This window comes from Mus pahari, chromosome 2 (genome assembly GCF_900095145.1).
Source record: "Mus pahari chromosome 2, PAHARI_EIJ_v1.1, whole genome shotgun sequence".
Taxonomy (NCBI): Eukaryota; Metazoa; Chordata; class Mammalia; order Rodentia; family Muridae; genus Mus; species Mus pahari.
The window spans coordinates 129,638,793-129,649,292 of NC_034591.1; the positions used below are offsets into that span (position 1 = coordinate 129,638,793).

Here is a 10,500-nt window from a genome sequence, read left to right on the forward strand (position 1 = left end):
CATAGAATAGAGACGTCCCGGGGACCAGAATGCCAGTTGTCATTCAGCTAAGAATCCCCTTCCTCAGAGACCCGAGTCACCCAGGGACCGCGGTGGACCACAGTGCCAGCCACAGTCTACACCATTCCTGCTGCCTAGACGCAGGCGCGGCCTAGGCTGTGGACCCTACACTAACCCATTCCATTGTGCGGAAGCTCCGGAGGACCCAGAAATCATCCAGGCTAAGTCTGAGTCCCATGAGTCCCACGAGGGCTCAGGGCCAGCGTCGCACTTGGACACCTGCTGTCAGTGACCACCTAGGTGCAGCTAGTCCCCAGAAAGGGCGTTGGCACAGCCAAGTGCTCAGCCAATTTTTGTTTCTAGCTCTGTACTCCCTCCCTCCCTTCTCCAAGATGCTCCAAGCTCAGAAGCCAGGGCTGGGGCGGCTGAGAAGGGACTCATTTCCATCTGAAGTGAGTCACTGAAGTTGATAAATTTAGAAGTGGCCTAAAGAGCTCTTAATATCCTGCCTTCAGACACTTGTGAGGAGACTGTGACACGGCAGCCTGGGCTCCAGCTACACATGGGAGAGAGTGGACAGAGCGGGGTCCCAGGGGGCCTCTTCGCCAGCCTGGGCTTCTCTGCTGCAGCCCCCCCCCCCGACCCATAGGAGGCCCAGTTTGCCTTCCCTATGCACACAGATGTCTGAACTGGGACAAGGCAGCTGCTCCAGGGGGTGCTCGCACTTCACATCTTGTTGCTCAGAGGGCAGCCACAGCTCACAGCTGTTCTCATACAGGGCACCAAGGGCCACTGCACTTGCCACAGCTCGGGGGACATGATGGGGTGCAGGCTGTGCTTGAGAGCCGTCCCGGCTGAGGCGGAGGCTCAGGGTGGAGGCACTGTTTCAGGGATGATAGCTTCTGCCCAGTCCTGCCCCACTTCCTCCTTTTGGCCCCTTTCTCCTGAGTGATGTTTCCAGCTAGTCCCATGAAAAGGACATCTTGATAGGCATGCCCTCCATGCACAGATACTAGCTCCCTTTCTCCCCTGACCCTTCCCATGACCTTGACCCTCAGAAACATATGAGCGACTTTGAACTTGAGAATTTTAAAGTCACCTGGGCCCCAGGTCTTTGTTCCAAAATTGAGAAACTAATCTCTAGATAAGGACTTGTCCAGCATCGCCCCGGGAGCGTCGGTTCCATGCCAGGCCATTCCATTCCCAGGTCTTCGTGGCACCCCTCCCCCACCCTTGGTGGCTCATCCCTGCCCAGCAACTAGATAGGCTGCCCCAGGGCTTCTGATCTCTTCAGGAGAGAGTTCTGCCTGTCACTCTGCAGCAGCTGCTGGCAGCCTCTGTGAGGCCAGGAGCCAGCTGGGAAAGGGCAGGGTGGTCAGCAGTCTCTGCTGCTTCCTCTGGTGTGGTGGACAGGCAGGGAAACCCTGACATATGAGAGTACTCCTTACCCAGTGGAATCTGGACCGATGCCTCCCTTTGCACTCATACAAACTCCGTCCTCTGTGAGACTCACAGAAACCCCAGACTCACATCACAAAGCGTCCACACTGGCCAGTGCCTGGACAGGGAGAGGCAGCTACACAACCCATCTAACCAGCATCTTAGTCCTTAGGGATTCCTGATGGCCATTACTTTGTTAACAGCGTTTATTTTTTATTTTTATTTTTTTGCTATCATTTATGGGATTAGAACTCACTAGATGCTCACGATGGAACAGTTGCTGGCACTTCTGCTTAAGTGCTTCACTTTTATGTGATAAATCCTTTTTTTTTTTTAAGTTGGAGACTTATGTTCTCTCTATTTTAAAGGCAGGAGGGTTGAGGCACAGAGAAGTTAAGGAACTTGCAGGAGATCGCACAGCAGAGAAACAGAGGGTCAGGCACTGGAATCCCAGAACCCATGCTTCCTGGTTCTCCCTGGACTGGGGTGTTTATTGTTATGAGCTGGCATTTGTTAAGCACCAACTGTACATAGGCACTCTAACAGCAGTTCTGAGGGGTGAGTGCTTCAGGGGGAGACAGAGGCTCCTGGGGGTGTGGAAGATCGGTGTCTTTGCTCCCTTGCTAAGCCTTTCATCTTGTTCCCTGGATTTTGTTCTCGCTATGCTATACCATACTAAGATGCATGGATGCTAAGAAAGCTAAAGTGGTTAAGTGAATGAAGCCTCCCTACCCCTACCCCAGGATGTGTCAAAATGTCAGAGTGACATCTTAGAGACCACCCATCTGTATGGACATGCCTTGGCACAGTGGACACTTACTGCCCAGGTCACAGCTGTGAGAACTCAGATATAGAAATGGAGGCCGCATAGCCCATATGGCCAAGCCCAGATTTGACCCCAAGCAGCCTGGCCCTACCTTTGTTTGTCTCTAACCACTGTGCCACCCACCAGACTACGAGGATTGCACCCTGCCCAATGAAAGCTTGAGAAGATGCAGGAAGGCTGATGCCCTCCGAGATCCCCAGCAGATCCCTCAGCCCTGCACAACTCAGCAGCTTAGCTCACCAGGTCACCCTTGAGCTCTGGTCCAATGGGGCAGGCGTCCTTGAGAGCCAGGTGGGGTCACCAGGCAGCCACTAGAGTGGCCCCAACAGGAGGTCAAGCCCTCCTGTAAACCTTGTCTTCTAAGGCAGCACGGGGTGGAGGGGTGGGGGTGGGGAAACCTGCTTCCTCCTTCAGAGATTTGTGCTGCTTAGACCCAGAATGGGGTCATTCACTTGTGGCTCCTCCTACAGGTTCTGTCACACCATTAAAAGACTGAGCTGCAGGATCTTTCTAAACCTAGGACTTCCCTCCTTGGGCTAGGATCGCCCTTCTTTGGTCACCTTCAGCACACCCAGGCATGAGCAGGACCCTATTTAGACACATTCCGAAATGAGATCTGAAGTCAATCCCACTTTCAGAGATCAGAATGCTGAGCTCAGAGAAGCCAAGTTCCTGGCCCAAGGTCGCCCAGCAGTCAATACTGGGCTGGGGTTTCTATTCAAGGCTCTCTGATGCAGAGTGCTTTCCATGCAGAACCACACCACACACTCACCCAAGGGAGAAACAGTGCAGCCTTGAAAACTTTCAGTGCTGGGCAGCAGGAACCCCCTGAAAACCCACAATCCCCAGATGCTCTGGTCTTCCCTCCACACCACCGTATTTGCATAGAATTTACAAGCATTCTCTCAGAGATCTTTTTTTGATTGTGGTTGGAACAGGTTCACATGTAGCCCAGGCTATGTAGCCAAGGATAACCTTGAACTCCTAATTCTCTTGTCCTCAATGCTGGGATAACAGGTGTGTCACCATGGTTAATTTTCACCCTCCCCTAAACTTAAACCCATCTCCAGGTGATGATAATATCCAGCCCCACACAGTCAGGCCTTATGCTGTATTGTTTGGGAGGAAAGGTGAGAAAACTGCCTGGGAGGTTCAGTAAAGATGCAAAACTTTCCTCGAATATTTTGTGTGTGCATGTGTGTGTCACGTGTGTGTAGGTGAGTGTGCACGTGTGCACGTGCATATGGAAGCTGGATGACAACACTGGGGGTTTTGCACTATTATCCTTTACTTTGTTCTTTGAGACAGGGTTTCTCACGGAACCCGGAGTCACTAATCTGAGGATAAACTGCCAGACTGCAAGCCCTAAGGTCTGCTTGTCTCTGCTTTCCCAGTGCTAAGGGTACAGATGCAAGCAACCATGTCCATTTTCATGGGGATATGAACTTCAGGTCCTTATGCTTGCATAGCAGGCATTAGACAAAGCTGTCTCCCAAACCCGCTGAGCATTTCTTAGGCTGCTGTTGTGAATCCACAGATGGGGAAACCCATGTTCCTAGAGGGCCAACTGTAACAAGGAAACGGTGACAGACTCCATTTGACATCCAAGGACTGTGCCAGGGTGAGCGCTTGCCTTGAGTCCCCTTGCCCGTCACTGCCACCCCTCCCCACCGCCAGGAAGATGAACTCCAGTGTCCTGCCCATCTTACAGAGGTGCAAATGGAGGGTAAATCACTAGTGTCACTCCACGCAGCTGAACAGCAGAGTCAATTCCCTAAGATGCGACTTGAAAGAAGCAATCCCCTCTCACAGAGCACATGGAAGAAACATTCCCCAAACACTGAGGACACAGCACAGCGACTCACAAGAGGACCACTCACTGTCTTAGTGACTATGATCCCACGGATGAGGACATGGGGGCAGCTGGTGTTTCTTAGGAAGGGACTGTGGCTCTCAACCCACTGTCACATGCTAGTGTCCTGTAGCTCACTAAGGCAGGCCCCTCCTCCCTCCGTGTGCAGCATCCATCTCTGGGACCCAGGAGCCACTGCTCTTTGGAATCCTGGCTACAGCCCCCCCCCCCCCCAGCAAAGCTCTGGAAATGTGGAGAAATGCGTGTTCAAATCTGAGTTCTCTTGCTTGCTGTATAACTTGGGGGCCATCGTAACCTCCCTGCACCTTGCTTCCTTTAGCTGTAAAGTGGGTGCAAGTGACAGAGAAGCCAGTTGTTAGTAGCTGTGAACACTCCATAAATACCCAGGCCCGGGAACCTCAGGAGTCTCTATATGGTGTGTGTTATCATTCTTGGCCCCAAGCCCAAGGCAAGCATCTTTATAGAAGACACTGGGCATAGAGCAGAAAGGGCCTGAAGACAGAGGCAGGGTCCAGCCACATGCTCCAAGGTACCGATCACTAGGGACTAGAATTACTGCTGGTAGCTAGGGGATAAGTGGGGACAGATTCTCCCAGGCCCCCTCCAGAGGCTCCAAGTGGGCAAACCCCACATCAGACTTCTGCCCTCTAGGCTCTGAGTAAAACTTTTCTGTTGCTTAAGCCGTGCAGCTTGTAGGAATTTGTGGTGGCAGCTGAGAAAGAGCCACAACTGTGACCGCTACTGTGGCCTCCACCATCAATCCTGCACACCACTTGACTGTATCTCGGGCCCTGCACCCTGGTGGCCTCTCACAAGGGATCAGCCTGAGACCACCAGCCTAATGAAAGGCACTCACTGAAGCCCATTGTCATGCATGGAGCAGGGCCCAGTGGCTGGGGAATCCAGCTCATCTGACTTGCAGGCTAAGACTTCTTCATCTGTCCTGTCCATGCCCTGACATCTTGCCTTCTCACTCCCAACACCACAGTCCTTGGCCATGTCTGCAGCTCTCTAGCCCTGTAGAGGGTCCCAGCTTGTGTGTGATACTCTTAAGGCCTTACAACTCTGCAAGCCTCCATTGTGGGGCTCCTTATTGGACCCTGAAGATGGCCTTAGCACTCTCACCAGGGCGGATCCTTGGCTTGCTGTATCATCCATTCTTATTATGATCACACAGCAATCCGGGGCAGCATACAGGTCTGCAAGGCTCCTACTGACATCAAAATTGCTAGCCCAGGGCAACTCATGATAGCGGTAGGTCCTCCCACCCAGTAGGTCCTCCCAGCCACACTCTGTGATTCCACCGTCATCCATTCTCATGGTGCCTTGACAGAACCACATTCCCACCCAGCTCCTATGTCCCTTTAGTCTCTTTCATGTTAGCTTGAGAAGTGGGCCCTGCTCTTCTTCTGCTGTCAGTTAGGGGCCCGAGGCTCTGTCTTCTTTCCTGCAACCAGGCAGCGCCTTGCTGACTCCCCTGCCAGCTACCATCTCTGTAAGCATCATGGCAGACTGTTCTGCCCAGGGGCCTTTCTCCCTAACTACTTCCTCATCTGTGGCTCCCATGAGGAAGAAGAAATAGACCTCTGCAGGTCCAAGGATCTGGTTTGGAGGAAGAGCAGGGTGGGTCAGGTACCCAGATTCTAGGCTGACAGTCACCTGCCTCCCACGATGATCTCAGCGCACTAGGTAAGGATGGGAGAATCTGACCACCCCTGTGATGTGTGTGTATGTGACACTCAGCTGGGTACTGGCAATGCTGGGAGCTGAGGACAACTGGAGAAGCCTTTTCCTAGCCTATATGTCCTATCCTATATATCCTATAGGCTGGTAACACAGTAGTTAATTTTTTTTTTTCTATAGTTCACTTTAACCCCCTTGATTATAGAGAGACAAGATTGAAGACAGAAGGGGCCATTTTCCCAAGACCTGTTTCCAACATGGCATCCAGGCCCACCTAGCCCTCTCCCCGGCTCCCTTGAGTTCCTGTGTCCAGGGGAAAGGCTGAGGCTGTGAAGTCTCTGGATCAGTCGTGCAGATCTCCTGAAGTATTAGGAAAGGGGCCAGACACGGGACTCCCCGACACGCCCACCCCGTGACCTCTGGCCATCAAGTCAAGAGACCCTTCAAGCCCCTCCTCTCCCTTCCTCTCTGTCTCTTCCTCTGACCTTGGACTTGGCCCTTATTCTGCCTGCCGATCCTGATGCTGTTTCTCTGCACACAGCCTGTGACAGTGTCCCAGCTCTCAAACAGCTGCAGGATAAGGTGGGGCAGGAAACCTGACCACAGGTGAGGAGACTCAGAGGCAGAGAGATGCAGTGTGCATCCAAGGTCACACAGGTGGCCAGGAGTGGAGTTGGGGTGCTCACCCTTTGATTCTGAAGGCAACACACTGGGACACTCAGGGTCTACACGGGCCACCCACCGTTGCTTCTTTTGTGGGGTCTGAAAGAGCCCAGCAGGGCCTCCCAATGCTCTTGACACAGAGCCCAGAGACAGAAAGCCACCCCTGTTGGGGACAGCATACCTCTCACCTCTCAGGTTTCTGTCTTGGGTCTGACCTCATACCAGAGGGGCTAGATAGCTCACAAAGAGGTGCCAGCAGTTCCAGCTGCGTGACCTTGGGTGGTGGCTTCTTGTCTCTCACCTGAGCTGTTGGGGACACTAAGGATAATTGCACAGAAGTAATGTGTATGGGGCAAAGAGCTCTGCAGATGCTAGCGGGTGTGACATTTACTAGTGTTCCCACTAAGGCTGGGTGACGGGAGTGGAAGGCAGTCTGTGGAGGAGGGGTGGATGTCTCAGGCTCTGCACACTAAATCACAGGTAGCTTTTCTGTCCTCAACTGGAGAGAACTTGGAGGCTACTAAAGGAATTCTGGCTCTCAGATGCCACACACCAGTGGGCTGGCTTCCTGGTTCCAGAAAGGGCTGGTGGGCTTTGCGGGCTGCTGGTGGTCTGACCAATGGGCAGCCACTGCACCTGCCCCCTCCCCTGCCTCCTTCTCTGCTCCAGGCAGCCTTCTCTGCAGACTATCAATCATCACAGATGGCCTTGTTCAGTCCAATCACTGCTCTCCGGGAACATGGGCTGACCCGCCCCTCAGGCCTTCAGGAATCTGAGGTGGCCACTCAGGATCCACTGTCCTTCTGGTCTCACAGTCAGTTCCCCAGGGTCCTCTCCCCAGAGCTCTTAGGGCCACCTTGGCTTCTCGAAGCTGAGAGGGCAACACAGTGTCTGCAGAGGTGCAGCAGCTGTGCCCACTGCTGTCTTACATGTGTCCCTGCCATTCACCTGTGGTCACATTCCAGGGCACTGTGTTGACAGGCATTTGGGTCCTGTGCACCTGTCACCTGCACTCCTGGGGCAGCCCACATGGCTATATAGTACACTGTGGTAGCTGCTATAGGGTCCTGTGTGTGTGAGGGCTGCATGCATGTGGGGGCAGGCTATACTCACTGGGGGTGTGCATAGAATGGAGTCTTAAGAAGCCAGAGATGCGTGCTGTGTGCACAGGGGCCAGAGCGCATCTGTTGGTACAGGCATCGTGTGTCCACATGTATGATCTGAACATGTATAATGCACTACTTGTGGGTTCTCTATTGGTCCATGTGTATGCAGGAGTGAATCTATGCACAGGCATGCACCCTCGCTCATGGCTGGGTTGTGAAGGTGGATAAATGGGAGGCCATTAGCATCCTCCCCTAGTCCTCCTCCCTCTGCGGACTCCCCAGACCGCAGCCCCCTCCTTGCCACTGCTCCTTCAAGGAAGTTACCAGGCGGAAGCCCCAAGCTCAAAGGCCTGCGCTCCAAGCCCCCTCCTACTGCACACGTCAAAAGAGAGAATTTCTCCGGATGGCAACCGCCGCTCTGGGAAATGCCCCAAACGTCAGCTCTGCCTCCTCCTAGCAATGTGGAGAGCCATGCCCAGTGGAGGGGAGCCCCTTCCACACTGCTAAGGCTCAGCCTCACAATGAGACCCTCTACTCTCAGCTCTGCTGGTGACTGGCCTACTCGCTTACCCTTCTGAAGGTCGAGCCAGGCTCGGCCTTTGAGGGGACCTCCCTTGATGGGGGGGGGTCGGCCAGCTGCAGGGTCCCCTCTCCACTCAGTATGTGGAGCAGAGGTCAGCTACTTGGCTTAAAGGGGGTGGCTGCCAGCACCTGACGACCATAGGAGGGAGGTTCAGGTCCTGCAGAGAGGCAGAGAGGCAGGGAGGAGCCCTAGGTGTCTCAGTACTCAGAGGGACCACCTAGGCTAGCAGGCTGATAAGGAGCTGGGCTTCCGGGCTTAAAGTGCCAACTCCACCATCCATCTAGCATGACTGCTGCAAAATGGCCTGGCCACCCACTCCTGCCCCTGCCTTCCACGGAGGGGACTTGGGACACATCCCTGCCACCACCTGCCTGGCTCTCCTCATCCAGTAGATCCCTGAATACAGCAGCCCACCATCAAAGAGACCCTTCAGAGGGGCCTCCCCTTGCCGCTTTCCTGGGACACCTTCCAGTACTCCATGTCTCCCAGAGACCAGGCTCAAGAGGAGACTGGTGTCCCTGCTGACCGGCTGCCACCACTAGCCCTTGCATAACATCCTGGGGGCATGTGCAGTCTGGAGGCCACCAGCATCCACCTGAGACCCTGCATCCACTCCTGCGGGGCTCTTTGCTCCGGTCCCCAGCCCCCACCCCAACCCCTCACCCTGGAGTGTCCCTCAACCCGGTCTCCCAAGCATCCCCAGCTGCCTCCAGATAAACAAGCCAAGCGCCTACCACCCCCCTCCTCCCGCCGCCACCATCAGCACTGGGGGAAAAAAAAACGGCAAATGCAATCAAATCAAATCAAAATAGGTGAGGGAGGAAGGGGAGAGCGGGGCCGGGCGCTTTTTATTTTTTATTTTCTCATGCTTGGATGAGGGGAGAGATGCCGGTTACTTACTTGGCTAAGGCAATCGCCAGCGATCGGTTCGGGTTCCAGGCGGGCAGCCCGTAATCGCGGTGCGGCAGCTGGCGCCGCGCTGAGCCCAGCCCGCGCGCCCGGTCCCTGCGCAGACTGTACCATCGCGCCCGAGGCTGGGGGGGCGCGGCCGCCGGGGGAGGGGCGCGAGCGCGGACCGAACCACCCCGCGCCTGGGAGCGCGGCTCTGGGCATCGCTCCCACGGGACGCATCCGCGGCCGCCCGCAGAGCCCTAGGGAGAGGCCCGTTCCCCTCGCGCAGGAGGCCGTGTCAAGGGCACGCCAAGGGGAGGGTCAGAACCCAGTCCGGGACACGAGCAAGGGGGAGGTGAGAGCAAAGAAGGAGGCATTGTTTTTATGTGCCTTCCCTAAGTCACTTCCTACTTTGTTAGATAGGGTCGGGGTTTCAGGCTCCCTGGATGCAGACAGAATGGCTCTATACCTGGAAGCAAGACTGCACAAGGGAGAACACCTAAATACGCGTATGGTGACAGGGTCTATGGAACAGACTCCCCAGCCAGCTGCTGGATGTCACTGTCTACACCCCTCTGCAGCCCCGCAAGCTGCCTGGGTGTGCCCAACTGCCCCAGGGTGGGGATGGGTCCAGTCAGGAGAACCCTTGAAGAGGCCAGTTCTCTGTCGGGAGTGTTAGCATATTCCCAGTATCGGCCAGGGTATCTGTGAGGAGTTGGGGGTGACCGCACTGGAGGCTAATCATGTCTGTGGAGTCCAGAGTGATTCCATTTTGGAGTCCGAGGGAATGGATTCCCCCATCCAGCTGGTCATTTCCTTCTTTCTCATCTCACAAGGCAGACCTGTGGACTCTTTAATTCCAGACAGGTAGAACCAGAGCCCGAGTAGCCAGGTGAGGGGGGTCTCATTGAATGAGGTGTCTCTCACTTCCTCCACTAGCCGAGGTGCCCTGTGGCCATGCCTCCCCATACCTCAGGAGTGGCGTCCTGCTTGGATGTGTGTGGCCTGTAGAAGGACCTTCAAGGCCAGTGTGGTGGCACACCTGTCAGCCTGAGTGGGTGCAGGAGGAGCAAGGCAAGGGGAGGGGAGTGCCCCTAGAGCCAGGTCCAGAAAAAGCTGCCTCCTTCCCCACCCCCACCTCTGCCCACCTAGGAGCCGCCCGCCGAGTCCTGTTGCTGCTCCATCTCCGCCTGGCACCGAATATCAATTTGTCTCGTTAAGCTGAAAGTCTGCACTGCACCAAAATCAGAACCCGCCACGCAGAGGGGCCGAAGAGGGAGAGAGCCAGAGCAGGGAGGGCCCTTGAGCAGGACCACACCACCATCACCAAGTGCTAGACTGCTCAGAGGGTCCCATCTACCCCAGCCAAGCAGGGGCTCTCTCTCTCTCTCTCTCTCTCTCTCTCTCTCTCTCTCTCTCTCTCTCTCTCTCTCTC

At 55.1% G+C, this 10,500-nt stretch overlaps 1 protein-coding gene across 9 annotated transcripts in view; it reads right to left on the reverse strand.

Annotated features, from left to right (window-relative positions):
* The window catches only part of Atp2b2 (ATPase plasma membrane Ca2+ transporting 2), a 293,782-nt gene that overhangs the window by 140,562 nt on the left and 142,720 nt on the right, over window positions 1-10,500 (reverse strand). The window contains exon 1 of one of the 9 annotated variants that reach the window (XM_029535203.1): window positions 9,075-9,185. The exons of the other annotated variants lie outside the window; for them this stretch is intronic. The gene's annotated coding sequence lies outside the window, so the exon portion shown is untranslated. Of the gene's footprint in view, window positions 1-9,074; window positions 9,186-10,500 lie in introns of those variants that run through there. 9 annotated transcript variants of the gene reach the window in all.